The sequence below is a fragment of the Apium graveolens genome, chromosome 8 (genome assembly GCF_009905375.1).
Source record: "Apium graveolens cultivar Ventura chromosome 8, ASM990537v1, whole genome shotgun sequence".
In the NCBI taxonomy this organism is placed as follows: Eukaryota; Viridiplantae; Streptophyta; class Magnoliopsida; order Apiales; family Apiaceae; genus Apium; species Apium graveolens.
The window spans coordinates 17,119,440-17,130,939 of record NC_133654.1 but is presented as its reverse complement, the minus strand read 5'-3'; the positions used below and the strand labels follow the sequence as shown (position 1 = coordinate 17,130,939).

The 11,500-nt window shown below is 29.9% G+C and overlaps 1 long non-coding RNA gene and 1 pseudogene across 1 annotated transcript; one reads left to right on the top strand and one right to left on the bottom strand.

Annotated features, from left to right (window-relative positions):
* Window positions 1-2,754: 2,754 nt before the first annotated feature.
* LOC141676616 (uncharacterized) lies at window positions 2,755-3,287 on the top strand. Its single transcript, XR_012557094.1, has 2 exons — window positions 2,755-2,830; window positions 2,937-3,287. It is a non-coding gene; the product is annotated as an uncharacterized LOC141676616 (long non-coding RNA).
* Window positions 3,288-8,423: 5,136 nt separating this feature from the next.
* Window positions 8,424-11,084, bottom strand: LOC141676668 (ABC transporter I family member 1-like; annotated as a pseudogene).
* Between the last annotated feature and the right edge of the window lie 416 nt (window positions 11,085-11,500).

The following is an 11,500-nucleotide window of genomic DNA, read 5'->3' as shown; positions in this document are numbered from 1 at the left end:
AATAATAAAAAACAAAGTGCAGTGTTGCTTGAAACATAAAAAGATCAACAAACTTTAGGAAAGAATTGAAAAGCGCTTTCACTCAAGTATCAACAATAAAGACGTAGATAATATGACTAGTTGTTTACTCCGAAACCATTTGGTATGTGTTGTTGATTTAACAATATTTCTGGGATTTCGAATGACCAATAAAAAAATGACTTTCTATTTGATTGTTACATATAACAAATTAATCCTCCTTGGGTCATACAAACCAATTCATCATATGATCACAGTATTAAAAAATTACTTAACATGGTATATCAAATACTTTGCTACAGATAGGACTTTAGGAATGAAGGATATCAGTTATCAAGTAACTTAGGGGGCGTTTGGTCAGGGGTGATAAACAAAGGGGAAGGGAAAGAATTGAGTTCATTCCCTTTGTTAGTGTTTGTTTTACCAAAATTGTAATTCACTTTCCCCTTTTTAGTTTTAGATATAGCCTATATTCCTCAAAACTCATATCCCCCAAGAGCAAATAATTATAAAAATTGTAATTCACTTTCCCCTTTCAGTTCATTTATTTTGTTGGTAATTATATCATTTGAGAATGTTTTTAATTACAACTCTTATTTAAGTATATATAGGTTCAGGGGTATAAGAGCATCTACAAGAGCCCCGTCTCTTTCTCTCTCTTATTTAAATATTACAGGAGGTTACTTGAAAGGCTAATTCTCTTCAAGAGTTACTAGAAAAATTATGGATCATAGTTGAGTTCAGCAAGATTGACCAAAACAGGATTATATTGTTAGTCAATAGAGTAATTAGTTTACCTCTATTCATTCATGTTAGCTTGCGGTCATGTGGGTAGTTCCCATTGTAATCAGTGCTTTCTTCTGGTTTTGTTGGGAATTATGTCATTTGAGAATGTTTTCAGTTACAACTCTTACTGAAGTATATATAAGTTTCGGGGGTATAAGAGCATCTACAAGAGCCTCCTTATCTTGGCTTCTAACTTGAAATTTTAGGATGGAGAATTTTTATTTTTATATTTTGCTTCAAGAGATGCTTAGTGGTTCCTAAGATCACTAAGAGTTAGAGTATCATCTCTATCCTCATTTTTAAGAGCTCCTTCCCACTCTTGACTTATATTTCATAATCAATTAATAAGAAACTCTCTCTCTCTCTCTCTGTAGCCTGTAGGTGTGTGTGTGTCTACTTTCTTTTATAACTTAATGATATAAAACTAAAGGAGTGGATATAAAAAATATTGTTGGAGATGAATATACATTACTAAGAGTCGATATTTTATATTATATTTGTGAGTGATTTAATAGTCTCATGGAGATGCTCTAAGTACTTAATTTTGAAAAATAAGATTATCCCTCAAGTGTTTGTGCTCTTATGTTATATATTATCTTTAATGATTGGCTATGCATGAAGAAAGCTCCAGCAGACGTAAGGTTGATGATGAAGTTCATGACGGTGTTATTTCTGCATATCTTCTCGATCGTGAAAATACGACACGTGCAAAGGTGTAGTTTTTGATGAATAACTTTAAGTGAGTCTTTATGTTAGCGTTGTTTTAATGTGGGTATGAGTGTAATTATATATATGTTTTTCCCTTTGCAGATTCTTAGCAACATGATTAAACAAAAGAGGGAAGAGAAAGCTGGTAAATGGGATGTTCATTTGCCATAGGTAGGTCCCTGTTTCTTTGCTAGTCATGCTTTGTATCGATCCATTGCATTATGCATCTATAGTTAGCAGTACAAAGAAATGTTTAAAATTGGCCTTCGGGACCTTTTTATTCCCTCGTTCAGGTGTGTGTCTTGTAAATAATCTTGCAACATTTGCTAGCAAAAGAACCTCTGGACAGAATATCTTTCCCATGCATATGTAATCTTGTGCCCATTATGTTGAATGACACTTGATTTAAAAGAACACAAAAATGAAAAATTACAACAACTGAGGTAGTGCAGAAAATGTTGACTGTATAATAGGACTGGAATTGTTAGAGAAAGGTGGAATCTTCCCTCCTAACCTGGAATCTTCCCTCTTAACCTTGCATAGTACGTAGCCTGAATAAATTGGACATGGAAGGTGTTTATCTACTTTCTAGTTTTTCGCACCTCTGTGTGTTCATATAAATTAAATGCATATCAAGTGAAGCGATATTCCTTTATCTGGGTTATACATTAATATTTTACAAATTTGGTAATCTGAACTTGATTTTGCTTCTCAGGTCAGGCCTGTGGCTGAAGATGAGATGTTTAAAGTGATCAGGACTGGTAAACGTAAAAGTAAGTATTCTGCATGCCGCCTTAGTTTATAGTTGATTGCGGATTATAATTATATAATAAGTGTAATATGTGGCTGAGGTCACACATATTTGCCTCGTGAAAAACATATATATCCAGATGTACGTTTTGCTTCTACAATCGATATTATTGTTAATTATACGCTTTTGTGCATCTAAACAGTGGAAATGAATGTTCACGAAGGTAACATTTGTTGGACAAGGCTTTACAAGAAAGCCCCCGAAGTACGAGCATTTCATCCGTCCTTCTGGTTTGCGATTTACAAAAGCCCATGTGACGCACCCTGAGCTGAAATGTACTTTCAATCTTGAAATGATTGGCGTGAAGAAGAATCCCAATGGTCCAATGTATATATCTCTGGGTGTTTTAACCAGAGGAACCATCATAGAGGTAGGCAACAGGTTGCTATGCTCTATTCATGCAATATTTGAATTAGTTTTACGGACTATCATTTCTAATTTGTATATTTTATCAGGTGAATGTTAGCGAAATAGGTATTGTCACACCTGCTGGAAAAGTTGTATGGGGTAAGAAGATTAATTTTGTTATTAAAATATTAGATCAACATATTATTGTTATCATAGATAACATAACTTCTTTTTGGTATCTAACAAGTTATTGGGGTGAATGCAGGGGAATATGCTCAAGTGACCAATAACCCTGAGAATGATGGTTGCATCAATGCAGTACTTTTGGTTTAGGTAGATGAGTTTAGAGAACAAGTTCTCTCCAGAATCCCAACACTATAGGCAGTATATTTTACTTTTTAAGACATTATACCTGTTGTTTTTTTCTTTTAAATCATGTAATGGTGAGATGGAGTTTTATTTTGAAAAAGGATGTTATTTTACAATATGTAATGTGTATATGAAGTTATATTGTGCTAAAGTGTTGTTATTTGCTCCACGGCTCCTCTTTTAAGTGTGGACAGGGATAAAGTTTTAACCTCTATTTTTTGAAAGAGTAATTGTATTCTTTGGTAAAGTGTAACACTTTGTGAGATCTCATTGAAGGGAAACAAATGAAATATGCAAACGTTAGAGGTTGTTTCAACTGCATTGAACTGGGGAACAAATGAAATATGCAAACGGTAGAGGTTGTTTCAACTTTTATCTTCATCTACCTTTTTTGTTACCATTCAAGTGAAGTATTGAATTCTAAACTTTTTATGTTCATGTATTAAATATTAATCATGCATTTGGACTCATTCGAAGAAAGTGAAGGAAACATGATATTCGCTGAAATGAAAGTGGCTTGTTTATACTACTAAAATAGCTATGTTAGAAATTAGATGATCAATCCTATCTTACAAGTTAAAGCCATGCAGTTATGCTACTTAGCACCGTCGATTTATGTGTTCCCTCTAAAATAAAATTTAATGTTTTTGGAAAAACTTCCCATCCAAAATCAAAAATATGAGAGTGTCATTTCAGAATTTACTCGTTGCCCCTCCTTAAAGTAGAGTTAAGTTGTGAATCTGCCCATAGTTCCATAAGCAAACACTTGTAGGACTATAATATAATTCTTCTTCCTCCCTCTATAAATTGATGTCTTTGTGACCACCTCCAAAACAACCAAATAGAGGCTCAATGTACATTAGTTTTTCTAAGAAAAGTTGAGCAGGTCCTTCAAAATGATTTTTCTAATGTGAACAAGGCAGTGATGTATAACGGAAATTTTGTATCAGTTGTTTGGCCTCAAAGATTAAAGTCGTATTAAAAGGCTGAAGGTCTAATTGAAGCTAAAATAATGTAGTTTATAATGTTTGTGAGATAGCAGTAAGAGGACTTTAATTCTCACACGAAAAAAATGACACTGATGAGAGATCAGAGATCAGATAAGGTCATAAGGTGATTCCATTGCAGTGTTCATCATTTTTCCTTTCTAGTTTGTTCTTAAAGTATGAAAATATCCATTTATATTTATTCCTTGGTGTATTGATCCTATGAAATCTTGTACTTCATTTTGTTGTCCTATAGGTATATTTCCTGGCATTTTAATATTATTTTTAGTTATTATATGATCTTCTATTTCTTCTTCTGGGTATGCATCTTTATCCATTATATTATCTGATTCGGTTTCATAATTTGTTTGTTTATGCGAAGTTTCTCTTTCTTCTATATCACTTTCATCGCTTTTTTCTTCATTTGTTATTATTGCATTTACGGTTTTTCCAAGGGCTTCTAATATTTCTTTATTTTCTTTTATTATTATTTCCTTTTCCTCATTATCTGATTCCTCTAAGTAATTTAATCCTTCTTCTCCTAGATTACTATCTGATTCACTTGTATTACTGCTCTCATCTTGTTCTTTGTTGGTTTCTGGATTACTATCGTCAGACTTAATAATTTACTTTCCTTTTAATTCTATTTTTAATTGATTAATCTCATTTTTTAAATTATCTATTTCTTTTAATACATTTATTACTTCTAACTTTGTTTCTTTTAATTCTTTCTTTTGGGTTTTATATTTTTTTTTATAAAATTTATATTTATTTAACCATTCTATATTAGTTTTAGTTTTTAATTTAGCATTTTCTTTTCTTAATTCTTTTAATTCATCTTCTCTTATTTCTTGTTTTATAGGTTCATATTTTTGTCTTTCTTTTTCCAGTAACTCTTTTCCATATTTTTTAAGAAATGTTATAGCACTATGTTCTGTTAAAGACATTTTTCTAGAATTTTCCTGATTTATGAAGCTCTGCTAATCCATTTATTGTTCTTTTAACCCCTATAGTTATTTTTGGTTTCGATTTGCTTATATCCATTAATATAGGTTCTTTAGTTCTTCCTATTACTGTTATAGGTACTAATTCTGGTTCTTCTGTTTCGTCTTTAATTATTTTCTTTTCTTTATTTTGTTCTAAACTATTTTGTATAATGGTTAACTTATCTAATATTTGTTTAAAAATTGGGATTTCTGAAATATTCCATAACGCTGTTATTTCTTCCTTAATTATCTTTCTACTAATTTCTTGATTTTCTTCCATCTTTTTTAATATAGCGTTTAAACTTTCCTTTATAAATATTTCGTTCCAAATATCTTTTATTTGGTTTTCAGTATTATCTTTTATTTGGTTTTCAGTATTTATAACAGTACCTATAGTTATTTTTGGTTTCGATTTGCTTATATCCATTAATATAGGTTCTTTAGTTCTTCCTATTACTGTTATAGGTACTAATTCTGGTTCTTCTGTTTCGTCTTTAATTATTTTCTTTTCTTTATTTTGTTCTAAACTATTTTGTATAATGGTTAACTTATCTAATATTTGTTTAAAAATTGGGATTTCTGAAATATTCCATAACGCTGTTATTTCTTCCTTAATTATCTTTCTACTAATTTCTTGATTTTCTTCCATCTTTTTTAATATAGCGTTTAAACTTTCCTTTATAAATATTTCGTTCCAAATATCTTTTATTTGGTTTTCAGTATTATTCATATTTATAAACTCGTTTTCTCCATTCTCCTTTAATTATCCATATTTTTCTTTTCTTACCTTTTATTTTCTCTAATTCTTTTACTTCTTCCTCTAGTTTTTCTTTTTCTTTTAAGTATTGTAGTTCTTTTTCTTGAGACATAATTAATGTTTCTTTTATTATCTTATTAATAGTTTCTATTTCATCTTTCTTCTCGTTTATTTTCTTTTCAGGGTTTATATTCTGTCTATAAATCTTAATTTATTCTGATCATTTATTTCTATTCCTTCATTGGTTATATTATATTTTATTTCATTTAAGAAATCCATTCCTAGTAATAGTTGATAACTAATGTCATTTTCTATTACTCCTAGGCTTATATTATATTCTAAGTCTAAAATTTTTAATCTTAATTTTATACCTTTTGTTATTATTGTTTCTCTCGAACTATTTGGTTCAGTTATTATTTGAGGTTCTATTTCCTCACATTTGTTTGAGTCAACTTCGATTATATGTATTTGACTTTTTGTTACTCCGGTATTTATTTCTGTTATGACTTCTTTGGCAAATATTCCATTAAATATTATTGTTTTTATTCTTAATTTATCTGATTCATAACACGGTAATTTTATTAAATCTAATTTTCTACTAGTCATACTCATTGATCTAACTAATTTTATAGGGTTGTGTTCTCTTTTAAAACTTAATCTAGATCATTCCAATATTGGTTTAATTCTTTGTGTTGGAATTATTTGTCTATTACTAAAGTCTATTGTAAATTCTTCTGGGATTGTTATTTGAGATTCTTCTTTATGTTCAATTTTTTCTAATATATCATTATATAATTTTGGTACTATTATTCCTAATTCCGTTTGTTTCTTTACATGATGGTTTCCAGTCATAGCATATACTATTTTAGTTTCTATACTAATTACTTTACTTCCCTTTTGCATTTTTATTTCATCTAATTTATAATATAATGTTAAAGATCTTTCTTTATTTTCATTTCTTAATGATATGCTAAAATCAGGTTGTATTATAAATTTTAATTTCTGATATATTAAGTTTCCTTTTACTACTGCTATTAATGAATCTTGTATATTTCCTATTATTTTATCGTCTAGTACATATATTTGTATAGGAGTATCAATATTTTTCTGAAAATATGCTTTATTGTAAATTCTATTGCTCCAAAATAAATATTTTTTAGTTTATTTGCTTCTTTTTGTTTTAATTTAGATAGTTCTCTTTTTATCAAACCATCTGTTATTAAATTTATTTTTGCTTTTCCATTTATCGTATCAATGTCTATTACATTTTCATGATTTTGAGCTATATATCTAACTTCTTTATTTCTTTCAAAATATGATGTTTTGAATATCTTTTTTATTGTTAGTTCTTCTGTTTCAGTTTCACTTTGGATTTGATTATATATATCTGGTTTAAAACTTAGAGATTGTGATGTTCCTTCTTCGTATTCATCCATTTGATAATATACATCTTGTTTTTCACTTGATTTCTCTAATGACATTTTTTCAAACTTTATTATTATCCAGTTATATTACTTGATAAAATTATTCTTTTAAGTCCTTGTATTCTTAGTTTATTATTTCTAAATGTTATTATCATATTTCCAAGTTGTTGATAACATCTTATTATTTCATCCCTATTTTCTCTTATCCATTCAATTTCATTTTTTCTTTCTTGCAATTTATCTAGTTCTATTTCTAGTTTTTCTTGATTTTTTATTAATTCTTTTATTTTTCTATTATTTCTAGTTATTGCATTTGGATCTATCCAATTCATTTTTAAAATTTTTTGCCTTAAATCATTTATTAATTTATATTGTTCAGTTAATACTTCTTTTAATTCTTTTATTTGAATTTCTAAATTAATTTCTTTAATAAATTTTTCTCGTTTTATTAAAAAAATTTCTTCTTCCAGTCTTCTAATTTTTTCATCTCTCTCTTCCAACATTGTTCGTAATCTAGCTATAATATCTAATTTTTCATTTATTATTTGCATACTTATTTTACAACTTTCAATATGTTGATTTATATCTTTATTAAAAATAAAGTTTTTATCTGCTATTAGTTTAATACTTTCTAACTTATAATCTTCCATAAATCGAATATTTATTTATTTTATTTATATAAATATATTAATTGTCTATTAAGATTTTTCTTACACATTTGTTTTGTTTCTTTATTCTCTACTATAAAATAAATTAATAGATTTGCTATTATTTTAGATTCATAACTTTTATTATTATCTCTTATTAATTTTGCTGGAGGTCTCGTTTAATTTTTATACTTCGTTTTTACTATTCATAATTACTATTCATTTTTTACTATTCATTGGTTACTATTCATTCGGTACTATTCATTCCTGAAATTTTGCTACAGTAAGGTTGCTTGCACAAGGTCCGTGACCGTGAGTCATGAAGCAAAGCATACTGATAATCGACGTCACAATAAACCCTCAAAAGATAGGATCATCACAAGTGCCAGACTTATGTACATGAGATCTCCTTGTCCTTTAATGAACCTTCTTTCAAAAGCACTCCATCTCTCAAAAAACTATGTAATGTTTACTTCATCATGCCTGCTCAAAATACACATTATGCAAGGAAAGCAACATAAATGTATTAACCCACTTAATATGTTGTCGGCCAAGTAATAAAGTTCAAAGCAATCACAAAAGAAAAAGAAAGAATATGATCAAAAATCCAATTTTGCCAGAGCAGAATTAACCTCTTTGTTCCTCACATAATTTTATCGTACATTTAGTTTTGTCTTACTCTCCTCAGTAAACAGGGAGCATACATATTACAGGCACTTACTACGCTGAAAGTTCTAAGAGACAGAGAAACCCACCCTGTGTCCTGAAGTATTTAGGAACCAATGTTGCTGGACAAAATTCACAATGTTTCTAGCTCAACCAATGTACAAGGAAATTCATAGCACTACACCAATATGGAGTTTCTCCTCTTCAGTAAAGTAATATAACACTTCCATATCCACACAAATTGTTCCAACACACAATGTATGGACTTTCACAACTTATAAATGTATGCCTGATCTTTCCCGTTCAAATAACGAATAAACTAGATGATAGAATTAAGCTTCTAATCAACTCGATCAAGCATATCTACCAAAGTCATTCTTCTTGGGAAACGGGGTGGCAATCTCAAGATCATGGCATCCTTAATTTCGATAGGCAAGTGTGTAGCAACAATAACAATCCTACATTTCTTTCGGTGCTCCGCAATAATGTGCTCCAACAACTTTACTCCATCATCATCCAGCGCCACTGATGGCTCATCAAGCAACCAAATTGGTATATCTATAGCGAGCAACCTTACAAGCTGAAGCCTTTTCCTTTGCCCCATTAAAAGCAATCTTGCTTTGTCATTTTCCAGTCTTCCAAGCCCCATAAGTTCCAAAGCAGGTTGTGCCCTCCCTATATTTCCTTCAAGAACTTCGAACCACTGCACAATGTCAAGTACAGTGAACTTGTCCTTAACAGCATCTTTTAGGGATAGCCAATTGAGCTGAAGCTTGTACTGGTGAAAAATTCCAGAATCAGTTATATCATTACCATTCCAGAGGATCTCCCCAGCTGATGGTTTCGAAAAGCCAGCTAGCATACGCAAAAATGTGGTTTTTGCTAGTAAGCACGAGTGCACCGCCATCGTGAACTGACGCATTCACATGACGAAGGATTTGTTGGGCATTTCTCATGCAAGATACATTTCTCAAGAGCATGCGAGGGAGTGGGGGTTTCCGGATAAACATTGACAGAGGTGGGTGTTGTAATAATGCTAGGGAGAGTACAATCTGTTGAGCGTGGTTCCAAATTCACTCACAATGTGGCTACTAAAATGAGAATCTAGTTTTTTTATTAGATGAAGCCGGATCCTAGGGGCAGCAGCAAACCGGACTAAGTAAAGTTCACAAACTCGTGTGGACGTAATATAATACATATTCTGAAAAATGAAGAACAAAATCATGATTAATAAACTGCATAACAAAGTACTATAATATCTTAAAAACCACTATACATTACGAGCATAATTTAATAATTTTATACATCATATAAATATAATTACATTACTCATATGAAGCAAATTATAATTTCATATACACAAAATTGTACAAATATTACGTTAATAGAGAAATAATCATTTTACCATTCCAGCCATATTCTAGTTATTGATAGGAAAAATGTATTATATTTTCAATCACTACTCTAAATCAATAGATATTTCAGCCTGGAAGGCATCATTTAGACTAAATACCAAATCTCCACCACAAAATCCAAATTCCCAACATCAATACTAGTTAAATTTCTATCTACGGAACAGGAGGGAAAAAAAACCAAAACTCAATATATTATAGAATTTCAAGCAAAATCAGGGTCATAATACCACCAATATGATCAGAAGAGATGACATCCACCGGGACTAGTACTGATGTCATGAACTGTGGAGCTACATTACTATGCAAGCAGCGGTGAACCAAAAAAAGAATTTCATGTTTCCTGTCATTTATCTTTGTATAATTAAAGGCAGACCTAATAGTTGTTCCTCTCTAAAATTTGTAGAATAAATATTAAATTAGATTTCACAGATTTGAAATGACACTAATAAAGCAATGATATTATAATTAAACTGTTTATGAATTCTGAAATACAGCCATTTAAAGGTTTCACATTATGAAGCAGGGAATGAATATGGTTTAGCATTCAACACACTTAATACAATCATACTCAATATGCTTCCAATCCAAAACCAAATATTCATTTTGATACACGTGGCACAGTTTAGATAAAACAAACTACAAATGAGGTCTAACATGTAGCAATACCAAATTATAGGCGCAACCTCTAATTCTAACCTTCATAAGCAATAGCTTGTTGTCTAGTTTCAGTTGCAATTGACAATGTTCTTCCTAGAAAGGGCTCCCTCGTAAATTGTATAACTTAATCTTCTAATTTTAATCTAGTAAAATCCCGCAACATTTGGCAAGAAAGTAGAATTAAGTGTATCCCTCTACTACAGGGAGAGTTTTACAACAAATTCAAATAGCATTTCGTACGAGTAAAACAGAATAAACTAATTCAATAATTCTCTAACAACATATAGAAAATAATAAAAACTAGAAAAGTAAAATCACACAATAGCAATAATTTTAAGCAAAATCATAACAATAATAAACTAAAATCTCAATTTAACGAAGCTTCAAATTAAATATGGATACGAATAAGAAAGATCTTACCCTTAAAGCGTTGCAAAAGGCATGAGCTCAAATCTCAATTCATTTCGGCATTGTAGGTGTTCTTCTCGATGCTGCTTATTGTGGGCTTAGTTTGGGCCGGGTTTCAAAATTGTTCTTTTAAATATTTGGGTTTCTAGGCCGGGCCTGTTAGTCTAGGGCCCATGCCAGGTACAAATTTAATTTACGCCGACTATGATTTTTATTTTATATAAATTCCAATATTTGATTACCATTTGGTGGCTAAAATTTTCTCGATTTTTCAAAACTTCTCATTTTAACTTTTAAAAAAATTAATCTTTTCGATTTTTCAAATATGACTAATTGTTATTAATATTTTTAAATGATACATTTTGTTATAAATAAGATAATATGTTCCGATATTAAAATTATTTTATTTTTCTGATTGATCTCGATTTTCCGATTATTCTGATTGATATATCGACCAATTAGTATTTTATTATAAATAAGATAATATATTCTGAAATTAAAATTTATCTCATTT